We start from the raw sequence: 19,083 nt of genomic DNA, 5'->3' as shown, positions 1-19,083 counted from the left end.
TTTGCAAAGCGCGTATCAAGATCTAGTGAAATGGTGGAAGCCCCTTTGGTCCAGTGGTTTGACCAATGGTTCATTAATGCTTCTACACCAACATGTCTGGGTTTCGATTCCCGGAGAAAGTGGAATTATGCGAATTAATGGAGAAGCAGCTTACAAGAGATTTGCAGCATGGCGGAAGGAGTATCGTCAAGGGTGGATCCGATAGGGCGGCTCAGGTGATGCTGTCAGACGTGAATCTTCATAAGGTAGGTAGAATTGTCGGCTGTAGAATCGTCTGTAATATTTCTCCGAATTTGTAATAGCATAATATATTCAGTGTTAAACAAAAAGATCTAGTGAACAAGTAAATTAGGTTCATTCTCTATTGCGTATTTAATACAAGTAAGATACATATTCTCTCTGACGTATTCATATCTTTTCAATCTTGAAAAAATGACATATTTTAATTCTTTTAAGTTCCTAGCTACAATTTTGACCGTCTAAAGTTTTGTCTAAATCTTGGATAAACGTACTTATGCATTGCATCGATTACCAAATGCAAATTGTACCTTGCATTTACAAGTTAATTCTCACCTAATATATCGTTTTCATAATTTCTTGTTATTTTCCACTTAAATGAAAATCCGTTTCCGTGGTTATTTCATGATAACAATTTGTTCACGCAATCTCCAAGCGTTTCCCGACCACAGCTCGGTGTTGTTGTGCTTATCTTAGCATGTGTTTGTGGGCAACGTGAAACTCCTGGTCCAATCATGTGCTATACTATAGATGTGTTCGAAATGAGATAAATTTACAATATGATACTGACACGTATAGATTTTTTTTTTTTTCATCAACTTAAACAGATTCATACTGGTTCTTTAAACCAAATCGACGGTTTCGGATCTATGTAAATAACATAAAACAATTGTTTTTTGGCATTGCGTACTAGACTATCCGTCTTTAAATTTGTGTTTTTGGTACTTGAATGATCTGAACTGAAGAAACTTTCTTTCAAAATCTTGATATATTCCAAATAATTTGTAAAAACTAACCATTCTTCTGACACATATAGATTTTTGCAAAATTTCAATCATTTATATCTCAATTTGGTGAACTAAAAACCATTCGAGATGCATCCAAACGTTTAAAAAGGCACACAGCAGGGCCAACAAAACAATTCATTGGGGGCAAATAACAATAATAAAATTATTATTAAATTATTAAATTATTTTATAAATGCAATTTTGTCAATTATATAAATTCATTACCATATAGTTTATATGTAAAACAATTTTTTTCAAGTGTTGCTTATTATAAAAAAATAATAATAAAAAATTCTAACAATGAAAATATGTTTTTCACATGGTATGACAAATACAAATACATATACTTGTGTTAAAAATACATATATTTAGATTATAAAAGAGGGTTTCTTACAAAAATTATGAGACTTAAAGTGATGGAAATACTAAATATTTATTTGATGTTTACTAAAACCATCAAGCAAATTATTGTTGAAGAAAGAAAATCGTTTTCTTTATATAAAATGGAAATAATGGTTTAATTAAACATGATAATGTTTGCAAATCAGATAAGGAAACATGATAATGGTAACAAAAATGTATTAAATGGTGTTTAAAAACAGAAATAATGGAGAAATTAAACTGATTTTTTCGAATTGATTGTGTTATAGGGGGCAATAAATATTTTTCAGTGGGGGCAATCAAATTTTCTTACCATTTAAAGGAAATTTTAAAATTTATGGGGGCAACTGCCCCCTACTTACCTTATGTAGCTCCGCCCCTGCACATACATACATATATAATATATTTGATGTCGATGCTACGTAATACTTAATATTCCCTCTGTTTTTTAATGTTACATATTCTAGATTTTTCACACATTTTAATAAAATAAATTAAATTTGCATATTTTTTTGTGTTTATCTTTGTTTCATAATTTTAAACCAATAACAATTCAGTAAGTGCAATTAAGTTTTTTGAAATTTACAATTAATTAATAAAACATGTCTTGGAAATGTAAAAAATAGATCTTTTAAAACAAATATTTTTTCTAGAATATGTAATACTAGTGGTATTCCGGCGCTACGCGCCGGGTTCGTATATTTTATTTAATGAGTGTAAAATTATTTTTTTGATACGTTCGATGGTGGTTCGTATGTTTTATTCTTTAATGAGTTCAAAATTCTTTTTTTGATCCATTTAACTCCTACACCCGCGGGATGTTGTTTGTTATATAATATGTGGTTTCTCTGTGTTTGTATTAGTGAACGTAAAACATGTATTGTGTTTATATATCTTCAGGGTTGGTTGTATGGTTTTAATATTTGTATTATGTGTGGGTTGTAGATTTATTGGGTGTAGCATATAAAGTGCTTTGTATGCTAGTAAGCTTGAATCTGTGAAGGAGGTGAGACGAAAGAAATGGGATTATTATTATGAAATTAGGCTATGCATGTTAGCTTGGTAGCAGTATTGGGGGCTAATTGTGTTGGTGAGGTAATTTTAGTTTTCTTCCTTTCACTAAATTCACGTGGGCCCATTTGTTACATTGTCTGTATGAGTTTCTTATGTGTTGGGTCTGTCCATTTATAGAATCGATGTTAATTTCTAAAAACATGCAGTGTAAGTTTGCGTTATGTTTAGCTGGTTGTGAAACATAAGTGTAGTTGTAAGTCAATATATAAAAACCCGACTGTTGCAGTTTTCTAAGATACAATTTGATAATCAAGCAAACTATTTATCGAGATGATCATATATTATTGTGGACACTGTACCTCTCTCTTGACCAGCCCTAAGATTTCTTTGAGCTCTCTACATATATCAATATCTTTGAATACTCAATCTTGTGAAACATATACATATTTTACTCAAAGCGGAAGCCAAAGCACACAATACACCGAAAGTTTGCAAAGATCATCTTGCTGTTCAGGAACTCTATATCAGGTTTGTTATTCTGCTTCTCTGTTCGTTGATCTTGTCACTGGTTGCAGCGTCCTCTTCACCAGCTCTAACATCTTTAATCCTTAAAAGCTCTTCTTCTTTCTCTTCTTGCTGCTCCAGTGATAGTAAATAGTTTGTTTAATGAGGATCCTTGTATCTCCTAATCTTGGAGGTGCTTTTACTCCTACACACAACAAAAGCCAGAGCCAGAAGGTCTTTATTTAAACCTTTTTCGTCTGACAGTCTCGGTTTGAGTCATGGCATAAAAAACCATGATGTTTCCTGGAAAATAAAAGAATCAAGATCAAGACAACTCAAGAGACAATTTTGAGTGGTCTCATTTTTCTGGAGAAAATAGAATTAAGAACATACCTGATTTTTGGTCATGGAGATACGTATATAAGCTTAGACATCTAAACAAACTAAATCACTTGGACTAAGACCAATGATATATTCATAAGACATACCTCATGTGCATTATAGGGATGCATATTAGTTTTAGAAAAAGTTGAAAATCACACAAAGAAGGAGAAGATACCTTAACAACTTGGTGGCGTGCAAACTGTAACAGTGTCTAGAAGCTTGAACTCAAGCCATTTATGAGCGTATAGAGCTGAAATCAGGCAGAAAAAATACCAACAAAAGAAAAAAGAGCTGTCGTTAGATATGATAGAGACCAACAAAAAAAAAAGATAACAAAACATCAAAACTCTGATCATATGGTTGTAACGAAAACACTTCCGGAATTTCTAAGCAAGAGTAAGGATATACGTTTAGAGAATAACTTGGCATTAACTCTATATTAAAACAGAAGAGACGTGATTCTCAACAGCTACTTGAGATCATACCAGTATACGGGCAACATCGTTGATAAAGTTCAAATCTGCTACTAAGAAATATTTTATTCCAGGCTTCAAGACCTTAATCACGACATCCACTTGTTAACCTCTAAGCCTTGCGCCATGGTTCATGGACCTGGTCATGATGATTCTTTTAAGTAGAGAAGAGTACATAGACACAATGGATTCAGATTAAAAAAAAGAAGCAGAAGAACATACTTGTGCTATTGAGGCTGATGCAAGTTGTGTAGGGTCAACATATTCGTATACGCTGTCTCTGGGTCTACCAAGTTCCTCTTGCAAAATTTTATGAACTTCTTCAAACGGAACTGGAGGAGCTTTGTTGAAGGGTTCTGAAAATCTTCTGACATTTTCTGGTGGGGAAAAAGTTGGCGCAGATGCTATAAACTATGAATTCAAAAAAGTATTGAAATGAAGGTGCCGAATGAAAATTTAATGACAAATAGCAATATAATAACTACGCTTACGTTAGACATGCATTTCACATGTTTCTAGCTATACATTTATTTAATCAACACGAGTTACCTGGCCCAGCTTAATGTATGTAGTTCCCATGAGTTCAAAGAGCTTCCTCAAATATAGAGGAGACAGTAGACCAAGCTGCATTTCAATTGGTACTCCACCAGACACTCTTGTGGACTGCACCGGAAGAGAAAAAAGTGAAGCTTAATAAAGAAGCTGGAATCAGAAACACTGAAGTGGAGAAAGTGTCATCTAATTATCCACGGCAGTATCATCATTCACCATTGTCCTTCTCAGCAGTCGAAGCTGTTTTCAAAAAATTCTCATTATTTTGCCATATGTGTATATCTTTTTATAATCTCCCGACCTCACTACAACTAAATCTGCATTTAAAAAAACAGAACTGCAACACAGCAAAGAAAAATAAGAAAGAAAACAAATCTTCTACATACGATCATTTTATTTGAAAAAACTACTGACTAATCACATTCCCAAATACGATCCCTAAAGGTGCACATCTGTTTAAACAATGAACTCAATTTCGAACAGTAGATCACATAATATCTCGATGCATTCTACGAAAAAAAAAACTCAATCATTTCATAACCTGAGATAAAAAGTGAAAATAGCAACTCAGTCATATTGATATTGGGTTTGCGCCGAGTTGACTAAAGCCTTCGACTTTCTTCCTCTGATCATCTTCTTAGAACTTCCTCTCGTAACTGGAAGCTGTAAAAGCAGAGAGCAATTGCATTTCACAATATATTTGGGATGTCGTAATTCTTGAAGATGGAGGCCGTGACTTTTGGGATCCTATCATGATTTCATTAAGTCCACTTGAATAAATGATGTAAGCCCAGAAACTATAAAAAAACAAACGAACAAAAAAACTAAAAAACTGGTAGCCACGTGGCAACAAAGCCCCTCCAGAGTGATGTGGACGCCTGAGAGGGCAGATAAGCCAACTTTATATATAAAGATTAAAGAACAGAGGGAGTAGTTAATATGCTTCCTTTTTTTTTTTTGTAAAAAGGCTTTCAAATTAAAATACTAAAAAACATACAATGTATGGTTGAAACAACCATAAAGTTTGAAAAAGTATGATGAGACATGCCTCATATTCAACCAAGCATTAGCTTACATAGGAGAAGACTTATGATTCATAAGCTTAATGAAACAAGAGAGAAATGAAACTACTAAGAGGATGGAGGGTAGTTTCCACGGCCTCGACGACCCCTTTTACCCTTTCCTCTTACTGTTTTCCATTCCATATCTTGAAACTTTTGGACTGGTTTTATTGGCCTTCCACCTCGTGACATGTTGAGGTTTGCCGTAGCATCACTCATATATCCTCTCTCATCATCTTGCTCATTACATGCCGTAACAGAAGGACTGCCATGTGCAGGAGAGTATAGAGGGACCAAAGAATTGTCCGGTGAAACCAAGTTGGCCTCGAGGACAATAACAGGGGATGGAATTTCTTCCATAATATCAGCTACAGTTGGAGCAGATTGTGTGTCTGCTAATGGTGATGAAGTCAAAAAATAGTTGGAGCCAGTGGCTAAATGTACCTTAGAGCAAGTGAGATTGTTTACCGGAGTGGAAAATTCCTTCAGCTCATCTCTGAGTTAATATGCTTCTTGCTTATATCAAAATCTCAATCGATGCTACGTAATACTTAATAGTTAATATGCTTCTTGCTTATATCAAAATCTCAATGAGATTTAGGAATAATAACTCTAATTTCAGAAACTTCGCTCAAATGTTGTTATATCAAAATACAAATAGCAAACAAATAAATCAAAACCGGTATAAGGGAATGTAAAATGGTAACTAAGTAAATGCAAAAGAAAATGGGTGTTGTATTAACCAAGCAGTGGTACCTGGTGGTAAGAGAAAAATTTGTGGAACAATACGTAAGTCGATAGTGATCAGTTCAATTCAAGTTTTAGAAGTTACCATTGGCCATTGCTTGCCCAAGTGAAATGGTACCATGGTTTAACCTCCATCCAGAAAACTCTTGGAGATTATTTAGGACCTCGGCCAGTCACAGGGGCGAAGCTAGAACAAAGTTCCTATGGGTGCACATCTGATACAAATTAAAATAAATGCCAATAGGGATAACGAACTTGAGACATCTGTGGGTGCACAACATCAGTCTAACCATTTTCCTAGCTATTTTTTTGTAATTTTGCTTACTAAATGCATAATATCCATAATATTAAGGGTGCACATGCCCCTATTGTCCATGCACTAGCTCCGCCCCTAGCCAGTCGTCCATAGTTTTTAAAAAGGGCTTATTGGTAGAATAACAAAAAAAAAAATAGAAAATTAGATTTTGAGAGAAAGAGGAAGACAAAGATCCCTTAGACCATCTCCATTGGTTAGAACCCATAATGGGTTCTAATGATTAGTTTAATTGTAATTTTTGTACTTTATGAAGTTTAGAACTTCTTGTAAGGTAATTAAATTTGTGAAGGTCCAATGGCAGAACCCTTTTGAGGTTCTTAAAAATTAATTTTTCTTTTTAATTTTAAACTGCAGAGAAAAATAAGAGAGAAGCACAATGTGGTTGTTCATAGCTTATAGTCATAGTTTTAACTTATAAAAAAAACATGGAAACACATCTAAGAATTGGCCATACATCTACGTATGAATAGACAACAAAAGAGAGACAAAAGAGTCTCACCATTTTGTTTGAATCTGTATCTCCAACACACAAATGCTGCAAGCACTAAGATTATAAACACACAGAGGCTGATACCGCTAGCAACGATGATCTTGATTCGCTTGCTTCTAGCTGAGAGAGACACCAAAAACTAAACTGTAAACCATATTGCTAATACAATGTAAAAAAGAAAACAAGAATTTCTTTAAGACCTACGTAACTCAGAACGTACAATGTAAAGATACTTTAAGAATGTTTTGATAAAACAGAAGCCACATCCAAGTCAACAACAACAAAATCATAACAACTAGCTAGTCTTTTACCCATAATGAGTACCTTAGCAAACCCTTCAGCGGTTCCAGTCTGAGTACCAAAGAAGATAGAGACTCTACCCATCCCAGACCCCAAATCCACATCCTCGTCCTTAGCCACAAGCGACTTGGTGATCACCAAAGGCTTCAGCTCCAGGCTCTGATCCAACGTCATTTTCCTCCATACCAACACCACGAAAGTTAACAACATTGACTCTAAACAAGATCCTAACTTTCTCAACTGTTGCAAAACACCATTGACTTTCCAATGGTAGTCACTATGACTCCATAGGCTCAAGTTGCACCTTTCGCTTTGATTCTGTAAAATTATGAACAAAAGAAGCTCATGAACAACTTAAAATATGGCTTTTACATAACACTGAACCGAAACTACTCCAAACTAGGCGTCTCCTTAAAATCCGTCGCACCTTCGTTATACGTCCCCGCCGCAATTCCACCGGAGATTAACTGTAACAAAGTTAAAAACGTTATAACCGCTTGCTTTAAACGAAATTTCAATTTGGATTCGATTTAAAACTTACCGCGAAAAGATTCCAAAAACCCACAAGTACTGAACGAAGAACCCTAAACCATCCCACTGAGAACCTTTGAATGGATCAGGTTTGAGCCCAGGAAGATCCTTTATCGAAGAAAGAGAGAGACAAAATCGATCAACAACAGAACTTCGACAATATTGAAGAACAGAATGACGAAAGAAGCACAATTTTTTTTCCCTTCGTGTGTGAAAGGTACAAGCCAGTACCAAGCCGCCACGTATGGGGTTTTTACCAACTCTAAATTCTCTTAATTAGACACTGGTTCTATCTATTGCATTTTTCATTTATTTTTTTCTCTTTTTTCTTTAGAACCTTGTCTTGAACTTCCCGATGGACCTGCTCTTATATATTAAAAGACATGCATTGACTTTAATGCATTCACACTTCTTTCGCCACTTGTCGCTCTCAAACTCATTTAAAAAACTTACGCTGACGTGTCGCTTTAATAGAGCACCTCAAAATTTTGTTTCCTTTTTTGATTAAAAGCTACAACAAACGACATACGTAAACATTTTACATCGTGGATACAGTCTTTCATGTTTCACGTATTCCTCGTGAAGAAGCCAAAGTTTTTGAACTTTCAAAATTTTGGAAAGTTATGGGTTACGATACGGCAATAAAGGCCGCTCCATTGCAACTCAAGAACTTCCATCCTCCCCGTTTGCTTGAAGATGGTTCTATCAAAGTGGAGGCCGGAAGGTTATGAAAAGGTGTTCACAATCTTCTGCAACGAAGAAGAAAGTTCTGAAATTTGAGGTTTGAGAAGGAGAAATGACTGGTGAACACTCTGTTAAGCCCTACATGGTCGGCAAGTACCTGCATGAGATGTACTTGTGGACTTTTGATCAGAAAATGCTTATTCATTGTGCATTTTGCACAAATAAACCAAAAAAAAAAACAGTTTGTTGTCATTGATATTGTTCTCTCTGGTTATCTATTCATTGGAATTATTTCGTATTAATATCTTTGGTAAAGATTGAAGTTTAAATCAGATAGTTTCTTCTGAGCCATAGGCAATAAGATTGTTTATACTATCTGCTAAGTTTCTGGAGGAGAATCTGTTTGTTTCTTTGTCAAAATAATTTACTTGTGATCAGTACTGTAAACAACTCTTTTTATTTGATTATCACACAACAACATATCCTTCGCAAAACTTTGATGTAGTTCTGACCTCTCTGGCCTTGCCCAAGTGATAGACGGTCAATCAAACAAGAACAGAAGAATATCCTTCTCTGCAGAGTAGTAAGCTCTCAAGCTTTGACCATTCCATCGACGGTTGCTGAAACATACATGCTTACATCTAATTTTGGAAACCTCTGCAACTGCTCTGGAGGAGAAGCAGAGGCTCTTCACAGTCTGTGATATTTAAACACATTATATAAACATTCATCTCACAGGAGTTCATTATGTGTCAACATTCGTCTACAATATTAGCTAGATCAAGTTTGGTTTACATTAACTACGTTTGCATACTGGAAGATGGTTGTGTCATACATTTCATCCAATTCAGTAGTTTCTGCTATTGTTCTTGAGGATAGTCGAACCTCAAGAGATATTAAATCATATATTTGGTTGGTTTTTTTTTCACTCAATGTATAATCATTTTGTGTGAACATTTGACTGACGTCAACTATTTTTTCTAGATCACTAGAATATCAGCTAGATTAACATTCGTCTACAGCAACTATTTGGTATCATGTTATCTTCTAAAGACACATGCATATTCAATATAAAATTGTTCTAGACCTATAGCTAGATCAATATGTGTGTTAGTTCTGACAGTATAAATAATCTAAGCTACATTCGAATAGTAATGGTCCGTTAAATATATGTATATTTTCTGTTTGCATAATGAACCTGGTGAACATTAAGAACTCTTTAGACTATATTTTTTATTTTACTATAATTATCTAACCCAAGCTATCTATTATTCCTGTTGTAGTCTAAATAAATAAATAACTATATATATATAGTAACAAAAATTCAATCAAATATTTCAATCAAAGATTTTTAATATAGCAGAGATCTTATACTTACTTGAATAAGGCTAAAGTTTCAATAGATCCTTTGCGACGTATGTCATAAATTTATTGTTGTTACCTTTATTAAAAATTGAAGGTAATATTTTGACATAGTATGGTAAACAATGCAAAAGGAATTACGGCTACTATATATACGATGGCATCTTTTGTTTTCCTATCCCACTCATGTAACTAAAGATTCTATTAAAAGCAAAGTAAAATCAATGATCCCACTAATAATTAAAAATATCTAACTCATATATGTAATATGACCAAATTATTCACTATATATATATATATATATATATACATGTTTTAAGCTAGAGGTTATAATCATCGCTCTCCAAGCTAAACAAACTTATATATATATATATATATATATATATATATATATATATATGTTTTAAGCTAGAGGTTATAATCATCGCTCTCCAAGCTAAACAAACTTATTTGCTTCAATGGTTAGATTAAGGGTCTGACTGTTGACCATTCGGGAAACAAGAGGAACAGATTAAAAAGGAATGTTCGAGAATAAAATAGCAGGAATGAAAAGGAATGGTTGTTCCTTATCACTTTTAACAAGGAATACTTTTGTTCTTTAATTCTCTACAAAAAAAAATGAATGAAAGGGAATGAGAGAGAATTATTATTCCTTGTGAATAGTGATTTTTTTCAGGAACGTTAGGGAATGCATTATTCATCGCTGTTCCCTGATCACCATTCATATTTTTATCAAATTCTATAAATTAAATAAAAAATATTAACGTTTCCATTTTAATTTTATGATTTTTCGTTTGACATATAAAATTAAAAGAACAAAAGAGTCATTTTGAGATTGTGTTATGAGATATAGGGGTATGAGAGGATTTGTCTCCACATGTTATGGGCTCTAGAATAAAAAATGTTTTTAATTTTTTAAGATTTATATTCAGATAATATTTAAAATATTTTTAAAATGTAATTAGTAATATTTTGCATAATTTATGATGAAAATACAACTATATACATATCAAATAATTTTATATCTTTTTCAATTTTATTTATTGTATTTATAATTTTTTATATAAAAATATAGATTTATAAAAAAATTTAGCCCCTTAACTATTAATATACGAGATGACACGGTTGGATCCGGGATGGTCGCACCGCTTGTTCTCCTACTCAGCCGGCCCTGAAAGAAACCACATTAATCATGTGACTCGTTTTAAAGCTCAAATTTTTTTAAAAAAGTCAGGCTGAGCTGGATACGTAAACCGAACACGTGAAAGGATCTTATTGGATAATTTTCCTTACCGTAAAACCACCACACATTAAGTATTCTGAATTATCACCTGAACAGTATCGGCCCTGAGTACAAGCTTTAGAAGCTGCAGCTTCCGGCCCTAGAAAATATATTTATAATTACGGCCCTCATTTTTCATATATCTCCAATAGTCTAGTTGGTAAGATCATCAAAGTAGTCTCTTTGATGTTAAGAGTTCGAATGTCTTAGGTCACAATACACATTTTTATTTATAATATTTTTTAAAAATAGGCCCATATTTTATTGTTGGCTTCCAGCCCTGAATTTTTTAGGACCGGGCCTGCACCTGAATCAAAGTAAAACCATCGACTGCATGTCTGCACATCACTGATTCGATGTGCCTGAGGAACAATGCGTTTACTGTAATTTCATTACTGTTTTGAAGAAAAAAAAACTCATTGCGTTACGATACTGGCTTATGATGTATTAAAAAATGTTTTAAGGATTACAAGAACGAAAAGATGTGAAATAACCAAGTAATAGTATTTTAGTGGCAATTTTTTAGGGTTTGGCGTTTACAGGTTTCTTATGGTCAGGTCCTGATCTAAATGGTAGGAAAGTGAAAATATCATGGAAGGATGTATGTAAGATGAAGCAGGATGTAGGTTTGGGGATGCGATCATTAAAAGAAATAAACCTGGTAAGTTGTCTGAAGCTAATCTGGAGGATTCTCTTTTCTAATTTGGTATGGGTTAATTGGATAAATATATACCTTATTAGAAAAGGTTCACTATGGACGGCTAAGGAGAACATTCAATTAGGTTCTTGGATGTGGAAAAAAATTCTCAAGTGTAGAGATATTGGTAAGAGCTTGTACCGAGTAGATATAAGAAATGGTAGGAAAACATCTTTCTTGCATTAAGCTTGGTCGCCACTGGGTTGTCTTCAGGATATGCTGAGGGAAGGAAACTATATTGATATGGGAATTCCTATAAATGCAACCGTTGATGTGAGTAGGAAGCAAAGAAGACAGCATCATCGGGTTCATATCTTGAATAAAGTAGAAGATGAGATTGCGAGGTATAAGGCAAACTTTGTTAATGAAGAAGATGTTTCCTTATGGAAGAATGGGACATGACAATACAAAATGAACTTCTCAACGAGTGAAACATGGAAGGTGATTAGAAAAGAGTATATTGCTTGAAATTGGTACAAAGAGATTTGGTTCAAGCATGTCACATCGAAGCACTCTTTCATTACTTGGGTTGCAATGAAGGGGAGGCCTGCAACAGGAGATCGCATGAGGCATTGGAGTGGGTTGGTGGACAGATCTTGTGTCTTATGCAATGATCCTTTGGAAACAGATGATGGAAGGGGTGTTGCTACACAAGTATACAAATCAATGGGAGAGGATAATGAGGATCATGATAAGGCCGCAGGGGAGTAAAGTGAAGTCTTTTGTTATTAAGTACATGTTTCAACTTGCTATTCACACAATCTGGAGGGAAAGAAATCGAAGGCGGCATGGGGAGAGCCCCTCTCATGTGAATATTTTGGCAAGTTTGATAGACAAAGGGATAAGAAACAAGCTCACTATCATTCAGAGGAGAAAGGATAAAGATTTGGAGGGAGGGATGATCTATTGGTTTAGTACCAGAATTTGAAGTTTGTTTTTTTATCATTGGTTTTGAGCTTTTCGATTTTACTTTGGGAGTTAGTTATAGTAGAAGGAGATAGGGTTTTATTAGCAAGGTAACACTTGATGTAACAAGGTTATTTCTTCTTTGAATTCAGTTTAACATTCAATTAAAAAAAAAATTTAAAATAGATATTTCGAACAACAAATACTATTATCAGAATTTTTAAATTTACCAATAAACAATGATATCATTAAAAAAATTTATTGTCATATTGTTTGTTGTTTTTGATTAAAATAAGAATGATATAATTGTACATGATTTATTTTTAAAATCATTTAGAAATAAAACATACCTTGGAAAAAAAAAATAAAGCACCTCAAAATGTAATTAAATACAAAATTATATATACAATAATATAAATAGAAGTCATTATATAGCTACATGTATTTATATATTATAAACAAAATCAACACAATTTAAAAATATATAAATACAACCGCCACTCTAAATACAAAAAAATAAATACCTATTTTGACAAGAAGAAATAAATACTCACACCAATTTTTTTTTAAATAACTTCCAAAAAGAACTTTTTTAAACCAAACGATTTTGTTGCATTTCCAACACAATTATATGATACCTCATAACAAAACCAACAATGGGTCTTTACAAAAATGTGGAATTTATGCCTGGATTTAAGATGGGAGTATCTCATTGGTTGAGCCATATATGGCAAAGTTAATTTAGAGTTTTTTTTTCTTCAAAGGAAATGGCATAAGAATGTAAATAACTCAAAAAATATGAGGGCAAAATCCTAGTAGAGATTCCGCTTTAATAGTATAGATATATTTTTGAATATGATTACCACACAATAGTTTGAAAATTTCTATAACCAACTTAATAAGGAAAAAAAGAGTTGAACACAAATATGATAACCACACACTAATTAGAAAAAAAAAACCAGTCAAACAAATCTAATCAATTTTTAAGGATTACCATGCAAGACATGCATTACTAATTAGATTGTTCTATCTATAAATTAATCATGATCTTAAATAGAAATTACAACCATCAAACTAGTAAATCAAAAAATAAAAATTCTAATAAACGTCTGTTTCTTTATCGTAATAATATCACGAAGAACGATATGTCTTCATCACATCTTGCTATTTTTTGCGTCATTCTGATTGCGTTATTTCCACTTCATGAATGTATGTGTTTATACTAGTTTCCCTTTTCTCATCATATATCAATATTATCCTTGCAATCACATCATGATATCCAAGTGATATTGTTGTTGCTTTTTTGTTTATATAGTTGTCGATGGCCAAGGTGCTAATGCGGGATTTTGCGTACCAGTCAATTGCGACACTAATGACAAAAATCGCAGTTGTGCTACCTGTCACATTGCCTCGCCACGCAAGACACTTAGTTTCAAGAGCTTAGCAGAATGTAATGCTGGGTGCAAGGCATAAGTTAACTCGAGGCGTGCAAATAGCACTGAATAAACGTTTTATTTAACACGTAATTTATCTGCTTCCGATTTTAACTACAATACAGAATCTTATTTTGAGTCCAATAAATCAAATTTATGCCTATTGTATATGTGTTTAGAAATTTCCATATTCTACGTAATACAAAATAGTTTAACCTATTTCTCTCCTTTTGTTTTGTTTGACTATTAATATTTTTTTAAGAAAATAAATCTTCTGTATAATTACTAAGAATAAGTTTTTTAAACTGAATAGTTTGTAATAATGGTAAATGGTAAGTTTTTTTTTCTATTTCCTTATACGCCATATACTACTTGTGAGTTAGGAAAAAACATAGATCAAAGAGTAAACATAGAGATTTTCTTATTAATCTTCACAATCACTTAAAACAATAATAAAAACTTATATTACTCTTTTATCTTAGACTTTTTGTTATCTTGTTTAATAGGAAGACAATGAAAATAGAACAAAAAAGAGAAAGACTCATTAGCATAAACGCTCTAAGTATTGCTACAAATTTACGTAAAGGACTTTACATAACCAAATATAAACAGAGTAGGTACATCAGATTTCAAAGACAAGAACTAACAAAAGCAACGAGATGGTTCTGCAAAGTGACAATGCTAACACAAGAACCAAACTTGGTCTCGCCGGTCTTGGCTACTCTTTGATGGATATGTAACATCCCGATTTTTGGTATATGCGAAAAGGATTAAAAGAATTGATTTGGTTACTTATGTTACCAAAGTTGACTTATCTTTATGGTTATACATTCGTTTAAAACTCCATGGTTAGGCAACCAAACCGATTGTACAAGACGCCAATGGAGGTTGAATATCCGAAGTGTCTTCAAATACAAGAAACTAATGTTACATGGACGTGGCATGCACAGCTAGGACATATGAACTTTGGAGTCATGAAGAATATGGTAGACAAGGAGATGGTAGTAGGGATGCCTCAGGTGATACACGAAAAGATGTGTGCAGCGCCTACTTAGTTGGGAAGCAAACTCGAAAGTCTTTCCCGCCTAAAGCAAAGTATCGAGCATCACACGCATTGGAGTTAGTGCATGGTGACTTGTGCGGTCCGATATCACCATCAACACCAGCAAACAATATATATGTATTCGTCTTAATTGATGATTACTCAAGATATATGTGGACGATGCTGCTAAGAGAGAAGAGTGAAGCGTTCAATCGGTTCAAAAAGTTCAAGGAGTACGTGGAGAATCAAACGAAGCTAAAACTCAAGATTTTTTGCACCAATAGAGGAGGAGAGTTCACATCTTCTGAGTTTATTCGTTTTTGTGAAGAAAACGGTGTAACTAGACATCTCACTGCACCGTATACACCGCAACAAAACGGTGTGGTTGAGAGAAGAAACAAAACATTAATGGAGATGACTAGAACTTTGATGAAAGCTATGAAGATACCTAATCAGCTATGGGAAGAAGCAGTACTTCATTCAACGTATCTCATAAACCGCATTGCTACAAAGGCTTTGGAAAACAAGACTCCATACGAAGGCTTGTATGTTAAGAAACCGAACATTGAGCATCTAAGGGTCTTTGGATGTGTAGTTTTTACAAAAATCAACAATCCTCATCTCAAGAAGCTGGATGATCGATCAAGGATGGTGATCAACCTAGGCACAGAGCCCGGCTCAAAATCTTACAGGCTCTATGATCTGGTCGTGAAGAAGATAGTTGTTAGTAGAGATGTAATCTTTGACGAGAACAAAAGTTGGGATTGGTCCACACTATCAACAAACGTAGACGAAGAACCAGGATCATTCAAGCTTTCTCATATTGATGTTACAAAAGAAGGAGATGGTGATGAGCATCAAAATCACCAACACCACGAAGAGCAAAACAATAATGAAGAAGAAGAAGCTGTAGACGCAGCAGGTGAACAAGAGCAAGTAGCAGAGAACAACGATGCAAACCAAGACCAGCATGTAACATCAAGATATGGTCGTAACATCAGAAAACCAAAGCGGTTTGATGATTACATCCTACTCGCTGAAGTTGAAGGTGGTAGACTCTTGCTCACCATCGATGGTGAACCAGAAACTTACATCGAAGCTGTAGTGATACAAACTTGGATCGATGCAATGAAGGTAGAAATCGAATCTATCATCGAAAACAAGATCTGGAAGCTCGTCAAGAAGCCGGCAGGTGTGAAACCGATAGGTCTGAAGTGGATCTATAAGATTCTCAATAGCCTCTTTCAGCTCCATCTCTGGTTTGGAACCTTTTAAATCTATGTGGAAGAAGATTGTAAGACTTTAAACGTGATCATATTAATCCGGGTAAATCCTCTGGTTTGCCGTTTGTGTTTCAAAATTTAGTTAAGCAGCAATTAATTTTTTGATGGTTCTAAATATTTATAGTTTTGCGTAATTTAAGCTATGGTGGTCCTTTAAATGTGTGTTTGTCATCCCTTATATAAGAAATGTGTATGCTACAACATTCTTCATCATTAATCTCCGGTGCTTTTATGATGGTTCCAATCCTTTTTTTTGCCCAAAAAATAAGTTCAAACTAAATAGACATTCTATGATAATGACTCATATATCCTAAACCACTACACATAAGTTGTGTCAAATGAAAAGTCTAAAAAATTCAATGTAGAACCAAATCGATGTCTACATTAAATAGACCTAATATCTTCTTATCTTATAAGTAACATAATTAATAATCTCATTCCGCGCAAGGCGCGGATTATCACCTAGTAAGAAGATAAAAGAGGAGAGAGGATGAGATTTTAGTTAGATAGTGAATTATGTTTTTTTTTTTGTTATTGAATCCAATTTTCCTTTTAAAAATGGCTTTTGAAAACGAAAATCAATTGATAGAAAAGTTTTATGTTTTTCGTATATTCAGTAGCTAAGGGTTTATATTACTCATGGGCTCATGACCTACTGATAAAGGCATTTTTATCTGCAAACAAATTTGAGCCTTACAGTTTTCTCGCTTAGTTTCATCTGATTCTTTTTCCAAAGGTTAAATGGATAGGAGCCTCTGATATATATTTGTATCATTTTACTTCTAAAGGATTTTGATTTCTGGGAAAATAAATAATGTGTTTTTTGAGAAAAAAATAAGAAGATTTGTATGGTTTCATCATCCTAAAGATTAATAATTTTAAAATTCGATTGACTCATATTTTTCTAAAAGAAATCATTTAAATATATTTAATCTACTAAAACTGAAGTATAAATATAAATTAACCCTTAAAATAACCTTTTAGTTACATCTAATGCCATTCTTTTTCCTCTGTTAAATATAATTAATTTAAATAAATTAATTTACAAAAAAACCATAATAAACATCAGTTTCTTTATAAATCATATTTGTTAAATCAATATTGCCTAATATTTAGCTAACTTAAAAGATTGCAATCTGTTTGACCAAAAAAAAGATTGGAATCTTTTGTTTCCTAAAAAAGGTAAAACATAAAAGCAAAAATCTCAATGTTCCTAAACTATTATCAAAACATAAATATGTTATAGAAAATTTCTATGACAGTGGAAAAAGAAACACACTCTCTCTTTCTTCTCTCCTTGAGATCCTTTAGAGAGAAAGAGTTCAAACTTTACTTTTTTTGGTTTGTTTTATATTTCCGATCTGAGCTTATAAGTGAGGGGTTAGAGTCCATGTTCTGCATGGCCACATGGGATATACAGGACGGGTTGTCACAATATGGTCATAGAATCACGGCTGAGAATCAAAGCTGACTGGTAGCCAAACCCAGTGAAGAATCTAAAATTCTTGCTTTCCCTCTCAAACTACATCTGCAAAAGAATCTTCAGATGATAAAAGGAGGACATGCCAGAATCCTGATTGGGAAAGCATGAAGTTTCCTGTAAAAATTTCCAGCACCATCGATGACTTCCGGCACCGTTCGTTGAGCCAGCCAAGCGACATACACATGTTGCGCTGGTGTTGACAAATTACTCAACCTTATCTTTTGAAAATGGGTTGGGTTAATTTAAGCTTCTTATTAGCCGTGTTCTTTTGGTAGACGCTACCGCAGCGTCGGGCGTCTTTAAAAATACACTTCATCGTGAATGAATACTTTCTTTCGTTGTTTATAGAATAAGACGAGATATGTGATGCAACCTAAAATTAACGAGAACTGTGACGCTGTAAAATCTAGCATCGGAGAAAATGGAGGATGCAAGTCCTGTTCGTTTAACGAACGCTGCGTTCGATATCTGCGTCTGAGATTTGTTCATAAGTTGATTAAATGAAATGAAAACAAGAGACGCAGCGTCAAAAAAACGAAGCTTTCCGGTGTTGCCGCTGACGTCAAAAAAAGTAGCGACCATTGTTCCTCATTTCTCTCTCCTCTCTGCGACTGAAATCAGAAACGCGGCGTCACCTGTTCTTCTCTCTTTCTCTTTGGATACCCTTTTTTCCTTCTAAATTTTGATATGTAGTCGCTGCGGCAGCGTTCGTTTAACGAACAGGACTGCAGTTGTTTTTTACAAAATGCGGCGACATCAATTAAATGAGGATTACCTAAACAGAAACTGTTTCCTTTGTATTTTCTTTGACGCCGAAGGCTGCGGCAGCGTCTACCAAAAAAACATGAACATTGTCGTTTGGCTTTATGAATTTTTCACCTCTTTTTGTGCAACATGAATTTACCACCTTTGTACTACGACTACCCTTAAACATGTTTATACTTTTATGATATCTAATGAAGATGCTAGATGACAAAAAATTGTTTTACAGAAGAAAGAAAAGAAAAATACTAAAGAAGAAACAAACGTAATCATCGAAAATAAAAGCTTCATTACGGGCCGTCTTGATTGGCTATTTGTTTGTTACTTTTGTCACTTCAACCAAGGTAAATATTCGGTGTCATTATTAACAA

The 19,083-nt window shown here is 33.9% G+C and overlaps 1 long non-coding RNA gene across 2 annotated transcripts; it reads right to left on the bottom strand.

Annotated features, from left to right (window-relative positions):
* Positions 1–2,055: 2,055 nt before the first annotated feature.
* On the bottom strand, positions 2,056–10,218 carry LOC108870477. 2 transcript variants are annotated; one of them, XR_004458176.1, is made up of 6 exons: positions 7,789–10,218; positions 7,675–7,714; positions 4,331–7,565; positions 4,004–4,192; positions 3,173–3,920; positions 2,056–3,056 (listed from the first exon to the last, which is right to left on the bottom strand). It is a non-coding gene; the product is annotated as an uncharacterized LOC108870477 (long non-coding RNA). The 2 variants fall into 2 exon arrangements; XR_004458175.1 differs by having other exon boundaries at positions 2,056–3,558; positions 3,794–3,920.
* Between the last annotated feature and the right edge of the window lie 8,865 nt (positions 10,219–19,083).

The sequence above is a fragment of the Brassica rapa genome, chromosome A05 (assembly GCF_000309985.2).
Source record: "Brassica rapa cultivar Chiifu-401-42 chromosome A05, CAAS_Brap_v3.01, whole genome shotgun sequence".
NCBI classification, from domain to species: domain Eukaryota; kingdom Viridiplantae; phylum Streptophyta; class Magnoliopsida; order Brassicales; family Brassicaceae; genus Brassica; species Brassica rapa.
The sequence above is the reverse complement of the archived record's forward strand: the minus strand, read 5'-3'. Positions and strand labels throughout refer to the sequence as shown.